Below are 16,255 nucleotides of genomic sequence, written 5' to 3'. Positions count from 1 at the left end.
ACGATGATATATTTAAATTTTTTTTTAAATCGGTGAAAACTTGTGACTCCTAGAGGGCCCACAAGCTAAAATCGCAATGGTCATCATCCATTAAGTTACGGTCAGATTTCCGCAAATATCATAAGGCACCGAGATCGTTGGGGTATAAACTCTGGCCATTTCTGAAATGATTAGTGAATCATATAATGGCGTTGTATCGGCCTCCTAACCAGTTGGCATTCTATTCGGGCGATCAGTCCCCTTCCACGATTCTACACCTTTCTTAGAAACGAAAAGATAGTGAAAGACTTGTCCCGTGTCCAGATTTAAAGCTTGCCCCAGACTCCAGATGTTGCAAAGTATCACGGTTTCCGCATGTCCTCCCAGGTGCAGTTGTGGAATGGGAGGGGGGGGGGTGAATTAAGCCCAGACAGGTGAGAGTGGAGACATGCAAAAGACACATTAGGGGCCAAATAATTCGTCTAATGAATGGCAGCAGATGTACAGGTGTTTGGCTGGAACAGAGTAGTTCGAACTTGAATAAGTAAACCCTATTTGGGACATGTGATAGAATTTACTACAAATTAGACAATTCAGGACTGCATTGTAATTTAATGTTAATGTGATATGTTACACTACAATTTTTATCAATTTCTTGTAATCTTAAAATTGTTATTTTGGCTTGAATAGATACACGTTTTTAATCTAAAATCAAACGTCGTCTCTATAGTTCATGTATCTCAATCAGTCAGATGAATTTGAATCTCATGTGCCTTGTCACTTCTAAATGAATACATATTATTGATAAAGTTCAACTTACTAGGACCGTCACTACAGAGTAGATCATATGCTTCTGTATAATTACTTGAAGTAGCTACCAGTTTCTTGTCGTTACCCGGTACACATCCTCTAAGTAGGTCAATAAAACAACCCACGGCATTCTTAAAGCTGTCTTTCGATGAACTGAAATTTATTAATCATAGGATTTGTAAAAGTTTTTGAATGTCAGGGATGTTTATTCATTATAGTAGCTATATTAAATCGCATTGTAATCATACACATGTAATAAGGCGTATGCATATTCGAGGCCTTGGACTAGACAATTGCATCTAAAAACGTTATTTTTCGTACAAACAGGGGCCATAATCCATGAAGTTTCGATCCGATACATGCCAATATCGAAAGCAGCCGAGATCTTTTGGAGATAAACCTATATTTCAAGTTTCGTCAAAATCGGATAAGAATTGTGACCTCTAGAGTGTCCACAAACAAATTGTGGACGGACGGACGGACGTCTGGACGGACAGGGGCGACAGCATAATACGTCCACATGAAAATGTGGGCGTATAAAAATGGACTTTAATGCTAATGAAACTGAACATACGTCATGCAATGTGTTGGGGGGGGGGCATTCAGTGTACCGGTACGCCATCTAGATTGTTCGTCTCACCAGGACGTGCATTACCAGACCCCTTTACCACAGTATTAAAATAAGGAGTATCATCTCAACTGACAAAAGACAGTGTTAATATTTTAAGAATTGAAAATAAACACCCGCATATAACAGTTGTGGTTTGAAGGAACAATTCTTGTATTTGTGACAGTGTTCGTACATCGTCTCACCAGGATGTGCATTACCAGACCCCTTTACCACAGTATTAGAATACTGAGTATCATCTCAACTGACAAAAGACAGTGTTAATATTTTAAGAATTGATAATAAACACCCGCATATAACAGTTGTGGTTTGAAGGAACAATTCTTGTATTTGTGACAGTGTTCGTACATCGTCTCACCAGGACGAGCATTACCAGACCCCTTTACCACAGTATTAAAATACGGAGTATCATCTCAACTGACAAAAGACAGTGTTAATATTTTAAGAATTGATAATAAACACCCGCATATAACAGTTGTGGTTTGAAGGAACAATTCTTGTATTTGTGACAGTGTTCGTACATCGTCTCACCAGGACCTGCATTACCAGACCCCTTTACCACAGTATTAAAATACGGAGTATCATCTCAACTGACAAAAGAGAGGGCTAATATTTTAAGAATTGATTAATAAATACCCGCATATTATGGTTGTGGTTTGCCAGAACAATCCTTGTATTTCTGACAATGTTCGTACATCTGCCCTTACTGCCAGACCATTATCTGTATAACATTTATCTATTTTGGACTCAAAGTTTGCACAAGAACTGGTATCCAATTGTCTATTAACAGCTTGACCTGAAAATATATAAATCATTATCATTATAGAGTTTAACCTGACATCCCAATAACTAGAAAACAATTCCAGGAAGAGAAACTACAAAACAATCTGATCTATATCGAATTTACACAATTTATGGACTGATGGATGTAAGCAATGAGTAAAGACACATAACTCCTCTACACAAATGGTTGATATATTGTTATATATAGACAACCATATTTACATGTACGGTTCAGAAATATATTCCGATTTAAAATCATCATAAAGTCTGGACATTCAATCGTATAGAAAAACAGACAAAATAATGTCAAGGAATCGTACGAATACTACATCGGTTATCAATTATGGTATCATTTGGCATGGCTCTAACAAAAAGACGAGGCGAGAAACAGACTCTGGACGATATTACACAATGACATTAGAGAGAGAGAGAAATGGGGTTTAACGTCCACTCGACACAAACTAGGTCATTTCGGGACTAACATATGGTTTAATTTTATTTACATAATTCGCTTGCGCGTAGGGGTCTTTAGCAGTGGGAGGAAACCGAGGATCCGGAGAAAACCCACGAGGGTGGACAGGCGACCCTACTCCTTGCCACGTACAACCGGGGATTCGCAACCACGCCAGTCGACTCAATGACAGACTATACAATGACAGCTAACCATTCAGCCATCCAACCCCCCCAATGACATTAGACAACTAGAAGCGGTCAAAAGTATGGATTGATCGTACCCACAGCCGCGCATGCTTCAGGTACTAGTTTGGTAACTATTTTACGATCCTTTTCCATGGAGGCTGCTCTACAAGCCGGTTCCCCCGGATTTTCGTTCACACAGGTCAAATAATATTCAGCCTGCCTGTAAATAAAAAAAAATATTTGAAAGTTATAACAATATGTATGTAATATCATGTCATCTTTGATTCACGTTCACAGTAACAATTTTATTTTCAAATATTGACAGAGCACACTAAATATTCTTTTACGGAGACTATCTGCGATGTACAGGGTCCTTTAAGGCACCATTACTACAATGGCGCAATGATAATTTTAATAAAACTAATACCACCAATCACAATGTGTTGTCAAATATTTATCAAAGATGAATACACAGTGACCAATAAGTGTAATATTGGTATGACCTGACCTTGGCTTTAGACGCACCACGCACATTCCAGCTCCTATGTCTCAAGACAATAGTAAAATAAAAGCTATGGGAAGTGGTATCAGGTGTTAGTATATTATGTGAATCATCTAAGCAGTCCTATCTCATGAGAGATATCCGTCAACGTCGATGAGTTTTGAATACCACCAACCTAGTTTGAGAATTTCATATATTTTAATAAGCGCCACTCGCGTCTCAGAGCTACTCCTCTATGCTCAAGATGCCTCACTTTTGAATAATACTATTGAGATTCGCATATTTGACTAACAATATGATTGACAATCCACTAAGTTTATCATAACTAATTTTCTGCATTGCGTGTGCATATATGATTTTTCTTGACGTCGTACGTAGCGCTGGTTGAAGGCCCCTGTGGGTTCAGACCGGCTGCAGTAAATTTTCTGCTTAAACAAGATCTTACGTAATTTCCCACACAGTCTCTTTCAGCTGAAAAGTTTATTATCAGAATAAAAATAAATTAACCAGATATAAGAGTAATCAACAATTTAACCAGCAGTTGCCATGTAAGATACTCCCGCAATTTAGCAAGACATGGATCGAGAACAAGCTAAATCCAGGCAATTATAGTCTGAAATGAGCGAATATCTTTGGGATATAAACATATATTTTAAGTTTCATCAAATTCGAACAAAAAGTGAGACCTCTAAAAAGTCAGCAACCTTCGTATTACATACGTTTACACTATTTGCCCACAAGAAGCGGTCATTTTGTCGATTTACCCGTAATTCGAACTCAACCTTCATTACGTTGTAACGGCGATATATTTAAACGGTTTTTAAGTTCGGATAGTAATTGTGACGTCAAGAGGGTCACCAAGCTAAAAATGTGATTTGTCGTACAATCAGGGCCATAATCCAGCAAGTTACGATCCGATATGCACGAATGTCGAAAGGGACCGAGATCGTTGTGATATAAACATACATTAAAAGTTTCATCACAATCGGACAAAAATTCTGAGCTCTAAGAGGTTATGGTCCGATAGATTCCACTTTTCAAAGGAACCCAGATCTTTAGGATATAAACATATATTTTACGTTCCATCAACATGGGATAATAATTGTGACCTCATCACCAGGGTGTAACGATGATATATTTAAATTTTTTTTTAAATCGGTGAAAACTTGTGACTCCTAGAGGGCCCACAAGCTAAAATCGCAATGGTCATCATCCATTAAGTTACGGTCAGATTTCCGCAAATATCATAAGGCACCGAGATCGTTGGGGTATAAACTCTGGCCATTTCTGAAATGATTAGTGAATCATATAATGGCGTTGTATCGGCCTCCTAACCAGTTGGCATTCTATTCGGGCGATCAGTCCCCTTCCACGATTCTACACCTTTCTTAGAAACGAAAAGATAGTGAAAGACTTGTCCCGTGTCCAGATTTAAAGCTTGCCCCAGACTCCAGATGTTGCAAAGTATCACGGTTTCCGCATGTCCTCCCAGGTGCAGTTGTGGAATGGGAGGGGGGGGGGTGAATTAAGCCCAGACAGGTGAGAGTGGAGACATGCAAAAGACACATTAGGGGCCAAATAATTCGTCTAATGAATGGCAGCAGATGTACAGGTGTTTGGCTGGAACAGAGTAGTTCGAACTTGAATAAGTAAACCCTATTTGGGACATGTGATAGAATTTACTACAAATTAGACAATTCAGGACTGCATTGTAATTTAATGTTAATGTGATATGTTACACTACAATTTTTATCAATTTCTTGTAATCTTAAAATTGTTATTTTGGCTTGAATAGATACACGTTTTTAATCTAAAATCAAACGTCGTCTCTATAGTTCATGTATCTCAATCAGTCAGATGAATTTGAATCTCATGTGCCTTGTCACTTCTAAATGAATACATATTATTGATAAAGTTCAACTTACTAGGACCGTCACTACAGAGTAGATCATATGCTTCTGTATAATTACTTGAAGTAGCTACCAGTTTCTTGTCGTTACCCGGTACACATCCTCTAAGTAGGTCAATAAAACAACCCACGGCATTCTTAAAGCTGTCTTTCGATGAACTGAAATTTATTAATCATAGGATTTGTAAAAGTTTTTGAATGTCAGGGATGTTTATTCATTATAGTAGCTATATTAAATCGCATTGTAATCATACACATGTAATAAGGCGTATGCATATTCGAGGCCTTGGACTAGACAATTGCATCTAAAAACGTTATTTTTCGTACAAACAGGGGCCATAATCCATGAAGTTTCGATCCGATACATGCCAATATCGAAAGCAGCCGAGATCTTTTGGAGATAAACCTATATTTCAAGTTTCGTCAAAATCGGATAAGAATTGTGACCTCTAGAGTGTCCACAAACAAATTGTGGACGGACGGACGGACGTCTGGACGGACAGGGGCGACAGCATAATACGTCCACTGAGTCTATAAATATACTGTCTATCGACACAGAAGATCAAAATAGCAATAAAACATTTTAAAACACCTGTATTTGAACGTTTTGTAAGAGTACCATATTCTGAAATCTGTCCTATTTCTTAAAATTCTCAGCGAGTGAGTTATTTTTCTTCGCTCGCAGTGGGACGACCGATCATTCCTCTTGCATAACAATTGGCATCGTTGTAAAGCGGGGCATCCCTAGTTTATAGATATGATCAAAATATTGTCGATGAATTGATTTTGAACGGATATAATCGAGTTTTAAAACTCTTCAAAAATATAAATAAACTCCGCCTGTTGCCATGCTGTCCACACAACTCCTTTGCTGATTGGTCCAGACACCGCGTGCAAGACATTATCGATAAATATTTGGTTTTGGCAATGTTTTTGGGTACCTACATGCGATTCACTCTGATAAGTGGCAGAAAAAAAAATTAATTCTGATCGTATTGATTGCCGTTGAGTGTTAATCGAAACCACGTGGCTGATGATGTAAATTAATCGACAAGCGGGTGTGTGTCATTGAGTAATACTATTACTAATCAACTGTCACGGGTCAATGATAAAGCCGTCGACAACTCATTATTTACTCCGAATAATTAATCCAAGTGGTGATTGTTTGATATCTCATATCATCTTTAAAAAAAATAATCTATAGGCCTTAAATGGATATAATCAAAATGGCCAAAAATGATCTTTTCGAAGAGAATTTTATTGATAGCTGAATTCCGTTAACCGTCTCTTCTTTATACGGCATGCAAAGTAAGGAATGCATTTAGGATATTATTGTTTAAAATTATCTAATCACAATGGGTCGAAAAAATGAGAACGACCAACGAACCGAAATGGGACGATTCTCGAGTCTGCCATTGAGTATCCTCTGAATAATGTTGATATTTACATCAAAGCCAAAATGCACGAAAGTAATCGTAAACATTGACTATGAAATTGACATTTCTATAGGGAATCATATTTTGATAACGTCACGGTACCTGAAAATAATAATAGACCTATCGTACACGCAAAATCTTATTTTAATTCACGTGTTAAATGAACACGAGGGTAGCTGTTGCGGCTTCTTTGATGATTATCCAGTCAATAATCTTAATCTCCCGACCACTAGCTGGCACTAAGGTGCTAATTAATTGATGAGTTAATCTCACTAAAATAATATTATATACAACAGACTACTAATGTATAGATTGTTCTTCAGTATAACACTATCATGTGAATATTATGCCGTATGTGTTGTGGATGTTTCGTTACGAAAGGAGTGCATTTAATACGATTTTCGTCGTCAGCACCCTTGAAATCCTAAATAAAAAACATATTAAACGGCAAAATATAGCAAATAAATTGCGGAAATAGTCGGATCAAATTTTTACTACGATTTTCGTCTTCAGCACCCCTGAAAACCCATGGAAAGATATATTCAACGACAAAACAGCAGATAAATGGCCTGGTTGCTATGGGATTTTGTTTTGGAACTTACCAAATCTTTGACTTGCCTTTTCTCAAAATTTACTTTTGTGAGTTGGGTAGCTTCTAATGGACACAGCTCAGTCAATTTTTGCCCAATTCAAACAAACTATACATCAAATAACTCAATTTTCAAAATTTCCTCATTGTGACTCAGCATGCTGTTAGGGGTCACAAATATGTTTTAAAGGGCATTATTGATTTGTACCTTTTAAGAAAAGAAAAAAATATGTTGGTTTTTTTTGTATTTATTTTAAAGTATACTTAAATAATAGTTCTTTTGTATAATGATTTTCAAATATAAACCGACATTACCGAATTGATCTAAATCGGATAATAAATTGTGACCTCTAGTGTGTTCGGAAGCTAAAAAACGTTATCTGTCGTACAATCAGGGACCACAATCCACGAAGTTCCGGTCCGATACATGCCAACATGTGGACCAACATGTTTTAAAGTATTATTGAGTCTATATTCATTTTGAAGTTTTTGTTTAGAATGTAGTACTAGTGGTTCTCTGAATTCAAAGTTGTTTTTCGTTTGGTGACCAAATCTATAGTTTATGTTTATTCTTCAAAATATGAGACAATTGTTAGTCACAAATTTTCTCACGTTCTCAAGAATCATATCTGGTTTGATATTGCTGTTATGTCGGCACAACAAAATACATCCAATCACATTTGGTGCAGTTTCATAATCAAGAGATATGTTTATGACCACGAAAAGGGTAAATGACCATCCTGTCATTAACCTATAGGTCATGGTGGATAAGTAGGTAAGACGCTGGCTCGCTAGCCTCGAGGTCGCGTGTTCGATCCCTCTCATTTCGGGACTAACATATGGTTTTAATTTTATTTCAATGATTCGCTTGCGTGTTGGGGTCTTTAGCAGTGGGAGGAAACCGGAGGACCCGGAGAAAACCCCACGAGGGAAAAATGTCTATTTATAACTGCGCTTTAATGGATCCGACCTCTGCAAAAAGGTTTTTTCCTGCTTTGGGAGTAAGCTAGATTATTTTCAAATTTATTCGTATATTTTGGCATAGCGGCAGGTATATATCCCAGGTCTATAGTTTTATTGAACACAATTTACCGCACATAGCCAATAAGAAGAAATTACGGACCATAAGAAGAAATTTCCGGCAATAAGTTTAATCTGTTAAAGGGGGGGGGGGGGGGTAACTTCATTTCTGGGATAAGACTTTGTTTCAGACCTCTAAATAAAAAAATCTAAATTAGCTTTTTTCATATTTTGGGTCTAATTTTCTATATTTTCCAATTTCTTCGTATATTTTTGCATGGCGCCAGGTATAAATTTCAGGTCTATATTTCTATTGACCATAATTTACCGCACATAGACAATAAAGAGAAATTACGAACGATAAGAAGAAATTACAGCAATTGATTTAACGGGTTAAAGGGAGGTAACTCTATTTTAGGATTCAGACCTGGGTCTAGCTAGACCTCTGCAATTAGTTTTTTTTTTCCTGTTTTGGGTCTAAACTTGGAACACTCCATAATTGTTTTGCTTTATTGTAAAAAAATCTTGTAAACATCCGTCTATACCTTTATTTTTTGCTAGGAATCCCGAGGAGCGGCCACCAGAATATAATACATATACGTAAACCCACTTACATGGACCAGTTTCGCAGTAAAACAACTATGTGGTATAGGAGAAGAGTGAATAGAAACAATTGTAGATTTCATTTACATTACTTCGAAACTGTTATTTAAATATCGAATGCAATAGGGTTTAACTCTTACTGTTCTGCCCCAAACGGGTCAATAGAAATTGTGTTCATCGCTATGCAACACTAACACTTAAAGGGACATTAGGTAAGATTAGATAAAAAGCTGACAGTTCTCGCTACAATCGTTAAAATATAGATAATGAAAGGAGAAAATGTTGAAAATTTCAGACAAATTTCTTCACTCTGAAACTAGATATTAGCGATTCAATTTTAAGCTAGCCTCATTACTACCGTTGTTACGATAATAAAGTCTCGATTATCCATTTTTACGGTTATTGCATGTATTCAAATCCAGTAAATATCGCAGGCTAACGATGGCATCGACGGTTGATTATGGTCTTGATAACTAATTAATAATTTAGATAACATTTAAGGCCTAAAGAAAGACCTGCAGAAGACAGATTTAGCTCTTGCATAATGCATGTTTAATTGGCAATGCATGGTTTACTGGTGATCGAATGAATTTAAATCGCCAAGAAGCCAACTATCAATGGAAAGGGCAAGGTAATATTTGCTAAGAAGTCGAACTGCACTCCACCAATTGCCTAACTGTACCAAATACGATTGTGGTGAGTATAGATGGGTAAAACATTGAAAGGAATTTATTGGCGGACATGCGTGATGATATTTTCAACATTAAAAATGTTGGGGTACAAAAAACGAACGGTTCTTGTAAGTAAGATTACTTTAATATAAAATCACATAAAATTCAAGATAGAAAATAGAAAAGATTACATAAAATATTATTTAAAAAGAACAATAAACGTTAAATAGAAAAGTACAACAAAATTGATACAATGTAGATTTGCAGTAACGGAAAACACACACGGTCGCGTATACAACGATAATCAATATTATATGGGATAATTTAGAAGAATATACCAATGGAATAACTTTCAGTGTTCCATGAACCGCTCTAGAGTGTGTATCAGACTAACGAACGTAGTGGTTTAGTTAGGTGGATTTGTGATCATGGGCCGGTTGCTCAAAGTTCCGTTATCTTTTAACGATCCGTTAACATGGAGTTAACTTTAACTTTAACGGAGAGAAAGGTTGGTGCTGGAAGCCCCGTTAACTTTAACGTGTAGTTAACTTGGCGTTATATTTAACGGAGGTGTTGAGTTCCGTTATCTGTTTAATGATGGCATTAGTTGCTAAAATTTCTAAAGGCAAACATAAAGTATTCTATAGCTTTTTATAGAGTTTTCTGTAGTAAATTCTACAGTTATCTTTTTGTCCTTAATCAAGTTTTGTGAACAGGCTGCACAGTAGTCTCACTGTCTTCAGTTTCTTGTTAATATCAACTTCTATGAAGTTGTTATACATGTACATTGAATTTAAAAATTTAAAATTCAGCCAATGAACAAACAGTATTCTCTTGGATTAACTTTAATGATTCTGTTAGCTAACGGATAATGAAAGTGACTTTCCAGCAACAGAAATTTAACGGAACGTTAACAAACGACAAGTTACAAAGATAACGATCCGTTAGAGTTTAACGGAGCGTTAAAATAACTTAATTTTGAGCAACCGGCCCCTGGAAGTTACGGAATACAATAATACTGTAAAATATAAACGTCCGCCAGAAGCTTTAGTTAAGGGATGCTTCGTGAGCAAAATTTGTGCTTTATTCCCTCAACCGCTCTGATAATTGGAATATGTACAGAGTGTGAATGGCAGGAGACGGAATTCGATGTGTTATAGTGTTCATTATTGTTGTAGGCTAATTATTCGATGCGTAATAGTGTTCATTACTGTGGTAGGCTAATTATTCGATATGTAATAGTGTTCATTATTGTGGTAGACTAATTAAATGGCAGATACTATTAAAATTGCAAATCACAATTAATTATACTGGCATAGTCACTAATCATGGGTGATTTAGAAATCCTTCTTTTAATTGTTCAACACATGCTTCCTTACAACTAGCACAACAATTCCAGGAAGTAAAAACAAACCTTAATTACATCTGATCTTTATTGAATTTAAACTGTTTGTGAACTGATAGATGGGCGCAATGAGTAAAGACATAATTCCAAAACAAAAATGGCTAATATGTTGATATAACCTGCAGAGAACCATATTTACTTGAGCAGTTAAAAAATATCCGATTTAAAATCATCATGAATTCTGAACAATCAATCGTATAGAGGATGTTAACGGATCATACGCATATAACAGACAACATACTAAATATATAATTAAGAGAATGTAACAAAAATACAAGAATAGAAACAGACTGTGGACAATATTATACAATGACATTACAGACAGCGACAAAAAGAGAAGCGGCCAAAAGTAGGGATGTGTAAATTATGGACATAGCCCCGCATGCTTCAGGTGATAGTTTGGTAACTATTTTACGGTCCTTTTCTATGGAGGTTGCTCTACACTTCGGTTCCACTGGTGTTTTGTTTACACAGGTCAAATAATATTCCGCCTGCCTGTAAATAATAAAAAAAAATATTTGAAATCTACGTATAATTTATACCTATGCCATCTTTCATTTCACTTTTAATTTCAATTATTGACAGCGCGCACAAAGTATTACTTTTCGGAGACTATCCGCTATCGTCGGGTCACAACCCCCAAATCCGTGACCATTTCTCGGGGAACAAGGTTTGACGATGGTTTCTGATAGAACGGACCCTAGTGAAGATATTTGTAATTTTCTACCTCTGAAATCTACATGCTTACTCCAGGAGAGCCTAAAATCCACAATGACGACCAAAATTGATCAGAAATTTACATTTACAAACGTTGATTTTAGTGGTCACCAGAACCATTTTGGACAATTTCCGGTTCATCTCACTAATGGTTGATCCAATATGGCTGTCATTTCCGGGGTTGTGGGGGCGAGGAGCATGAGTATGTCATTTCCAAGCTGATAGAAATAATATGAAAGGAAAGACCTACACATGTAATAATAACCATAATTTGTTCCAGATATCAATGAATATTTTTCTTCATATATTGCAGCTGTCATAAATTATAATGGAATATATAACAACGTATTCCGCAGAATACATGCATCAAGAGTTATCACTGAGACATAGGGCGGGTTTGGTGGCCGAATGGTTAGAGCGTACGCGTTGTATCATAAGGTTGACCATTGAGCCAACTGGCGTGGTTTGCAATCCCCGGTTGTACGTGACAAGGAGTAGGGTCGCCTGTTGGGTTTTCTCCGGCTCCTCCCACTGCTAAAGACCCCTACGCGCAAGCGAATTATTGAAATAAAATTGAAACAAATGTTAGTCCCGAAATGACCTAGTTTGTGTCGAGTGGACATTAAACCCCATTTCTCTCTCTCTGTCTGAGACATAGGGCATCGGGAGTGTATCATATATATACTATCCAGTCATGCCCAAGAGACCAGTGTAGATTCTGGAGTTTGTAATGCTGCACAATGTAGGATTGATAGTTTGACATTTGCCATAAACTACCACGCTCTTGTGGCAAACGCTTTATATACAATATAAATCGCATGCTTCCATGTCACTGAATAGGTTTTTTTTCTCCAATATTAGTGGTGGCTCCCAAATTAGGGCATTTATAAATGATAAAGTTAATTTCGTTTCGTTTTTTATACTTTCGATGGCCTTTACTACATGCAGATCTGACCAGTTGAAATGCGCTGATCATTGTAATAGGGGGTCACGTCAGAGGTCACACGAGCGCGGCTTGACCTATGACATCAGACATTGATTAATCAATCAACGTTGACGTTTCTATTGGTTTACTCACAGTTCCGTGCATAGCACACCAAGAACTCGCCGTAACAAGGTCCGTTTCATTGGCTAATTCCTCACATCAACTAGAACGCCTGTTATATAACAACCCTTGCAGGTCCTAGTGTAGTAAAGACAAGTGAAACGAAATTTTGAACTATAAAATCGAAACGAAATAGGATCTGTGTTTTAATTAGATTGGATAAATAGTGGTATGAACGTTACTTATAGCTTGCGGTTGTTGAGATTTCGTCCAATGGAATTGCTCGATCCCAGTTTTTGGTGAAGCAAAAGCAAATTTTGCCCTCTCGTGAACCCTTTAATGGGTTTCAACAAAATTTGGTAGGTATGTTGATTGAGTAGTGCTTGTCCTGATTCGTTCATGCCCAGGCATCCATTTCATGGGGAATCCAATTAATAAAGGGTGAAATTGAAATTAAATTTATTTTATAAAAAGAAGCGGATTTTCTATATAAAATATATCTCCTCTTTGACCCTTAAATGTGTTGGGAGTTCAGTGCCTATATCCTTTTAAAAGACCATGAATGCCACAATTCTGATACGCTAAAAAAACCTATTCGGTGGCTTGGAAACATACAATTTGTAGTGTGTACTATGAATACACCACTAGATGGCGATAGTTTTATGCAAATCGTCAAAAGAGCTAACTATCAACCCTAGATTATATTCCAGAATCCAACATCCCCTCTTTGGAATGGCTGTAAAGTAGTGAAAAGGACGTGTTGGTCTATATGATACACATCCGATGTGCTTAGTTTTTAAAACAACTTCTTAGTCGATACCTCCCAAAATAACAATACTTATCAATAGATGACTCAACAAAATACTCAGAATCATTGGCATAGTCCAGGGGTGGAAGTCCATCGCCACCACGTCTATGTTACTCCCCGGTCCGAGCTACTCCTATACACCAACCTGAACAGACAGGCAGGGAGACAAACAAACAAATATTAGTATAGATTGGAATATAATGTTATTATGATAACAGAAACATATACAGGATGAGATTCATGGATATCTGGAACAATTTATGATTGTTATTATAACACGTGTAGGTCTGTAGACCGCTTAATTTTAGTATGATACCTCATTTCAAATTAGTTTTATCAGCTTGGAAATGGCATATTCGCGTTTCTCGTCCCCACAACCCCTGGAAAGACATATATCACTCGTCTTATGTTGCTTTGGTATTAAAAGAATACTTTTCGAGCCAATTTATGTTGCCATTTTGGCGGTCACATTGGATCAACCCTTTGTGAAGTGAATCTGAAACTGTCCAAAACGAATCGAGTGACCACAAAAACCTATAAATGATATACTAGACGGATCATTTCGTCAACACTGTTGGCCAAGGGTCAATTTCAGGCAGTTTTGGGCCATTTGGCCGCCATCTTGGATTTTCGGCTCCCCTGAAGTTAACCTTCTATCAGAAACCATCGTTAAACCCTGTTCCACGAGAAATTGTCGCGGATCTGGGGTTGTGACCCGAGTACTATGTACACGGTCCTTTAAGGCACTATTACAATGACACAATAATAATTGAATTAAAACTAATATCACTGATGCCAGATCAGAGTGAACAGTCAAATATTTAATGTACACGAATACCAAATGATAAATAAGTGTAATATCGAGTAGGGTGACTATATGGTATGACCTCGCCTGGCTTTAGACGCCTCGCCCTCTTACCAGCTCGTATGTTTGAAGACAATGGTAAAACAAACGACATGGGGAGTGCTATCAGATGCTAGTGAATTTAGTAATCCGTCCTGTCCCACGCAAGATATCAATCGACCACTTATACCTACATGGGCAGTAGATAGCCAGTTTGAAGTCGTGGATATATTCTGTTTGAGAATTTCATAATTTTTTTTTTTACTAAGCGTCTCTCGCATCACAGCAGAGACTTAAGATTACTCACATGTGTAACTTCTCTATGCACGAGATGCCCCATAGTTGAGGTAATAGTAGTAATACTATTTAGATTCGCGTATTTGAGAAACAATATCATTGACATCCCCCCCTTGTCAGTGATGCAGGACGGAGGGCCTGACAAAGACAGTTGTCTAGTCCTTCGGATAGGAGGAACAACCGAGGTCCCGTGTACACATTGGCATGCACGTAAAAGATCCCTTGAGAGTTGGAATTCGATATAAGAGTAGGCCATAGTGCCGCTGTCCGAGCAAAATTTCCCTCATAGCCCTATGTATGGCGTATGCCCGTCTCCATTAGCCCGGTTCGAAGTAGGACGTTAAACCGCATCACATTTCATTTGATTGACATTCCACTATGTTTATTATAATAGTCACTTACTTGCACATCTGACTCTTTTTGAGGTCGTAAGTGTCGCTGGTGTATGGCCCTCGTGGATCGAGGCCGTCAGCAGTCAATAAACTGCCTAAACAATTTGTTACGTATTGTCCAACACAGGTTCTATCGGCTGAAAAGTTTTAACATCAGAATAAAGATAAGTGAACCAGATAGAAGCCCAATAATCCATTTAAAAATTGAACACGTCGATGTAATCTGAACAATTTTGAAATGGTTATTGATTCACTCAGCGACCCCGCCTTTCGCTATTACTGAGAATTAGTTAAAGATCTCAGATCGCCAGATAGTTAACACCACATTCTTACCAGAGTGCTGATGTAATAAAGGGGTGCTACCCTTTATATGGAACAAATGTACTTTTTCTATCTATCTAAATGGTATTATCACTCCCATAAATTCTATTACGTATCTATATAAATACAAGGTTTGCGAGTTGTTTGAAGATATTATTTTATTAACTTCTGTGGCACAGGATAGTGTTCCACTGACGAGTTGGAAACCTGTGTCTAGTATAATGCCACATCTCCAATTTGGTCTCACGAATCAGGATAGTCTTAGATCGGTCATTTTGTGTATGTACTGTATTTCACAAGTTATACAAATCTGTCAGTCAATTCTTACCAATACAAAATTTGCACTATTTCTCCGAATCAACCCAGAACATAACTAATATCGTTAAATCACTGCTAATTAAAATATGAACCCAGAACTGACTTCTAGCATAAATAATGTCATTTGCCTTGTCAATGCTAATCAACATATGAATATATGTTGCTGATCAAGTTCAACTTACTAGGTCCGTCACTACAGAGTAGATCATATGCTGCTTTATAATTACTTGAAGTAGCTACCAATTTCTTCTCGTTATCCGATATACATCTTCTAAGTAGGTCAATAAAACAACCCACGGCATTCTTAAATTTTTCTTTCAATGAACTGAAATTGATAATCATAGGATTTGCAATAATACAGCAGTTGTAATAAGGAGTTTGCGCTTTGGAAGTGTTGGGCTATATAATAGCATCGTGTGTGTTTAAATTAGTAATTTAAACGAATAAACGCTTTATGAAAAACTGCCATTAATAATATCCCCCGATAGGGTGACTGCAAATTGGTAATTCAATCCCCTTGTGATCGCCAATAATGCGCA

The 16,255-nt window shown here is 37.1% G+C and overlaps 2 long non-coding RNA genes across 4 annotated transcripts in view; both read right to left on the bottom strand.

Annotated features, from left to right (window-relative positions):
• Positions 1–806: 806 nt before the first annotated feature.
• On the bottom strand, positions 807–5,404 carry LOC126814426 (uncharacterized). 2 transcript variants are annotated; one of them, XR_007677612.2, is made up of 3 exons: positions 5,267–5,404; positions 2,054–2,213; positions 807–942 (listed from the first exon to the last, which is right to left on the bottom strand). It is a non-coding gene; the product is annotated as an uncharacterized LOC126814426 (long non-coding RNA). The 2 variants fall into 2 exon arrangements; XR_007677611.2 differs by lacking the exon at positions 5,267–5,404 and adding an exon at positions 2,935–3,065.
• Positions 5,405–9,702: 4,298 nt separating this feature from the next.
• Positions 9,703–16,255, bottom strand: part of LOC126814418 (uncharacterized) — a 111,526-nt gene continuing 104,973 nt past the window's right edge. For both annotated transcript variants that reach the window (XR_007677594.2, XR_007677596.2), the window contains exons 3-5: positions 15,899–16,041; positions 15,088–15,214; positions 9,703–11,469 (exon numbers count right to left, since the gene is read on the bottom strand). This is a non-coding gene — a long non-coding RNA (uncharacterized LOC126814418). The remainder of the gene's footprint in view (positions 11,470–15,087; positions 15,215–15,898; positions 16,042–16,255) is intronic.

This window comes from Patella vulgata, chromosome 3 (genome assembly GCF_932274485.2).
Source record: "Patella vulgata chromosome 3, xgPatVulg1.2, whole genome shotgun sequence".
Taxonomy (NCBI): Eukaryota; Metazoa; Mollusca; class Gastropoda; family Patellidae; genus Patella; species Patella vulgata.
Note: the sequence above shows the minus strand (reverse complement) of the source record. Positions and strands in the feature narration are given on the sequence as shown.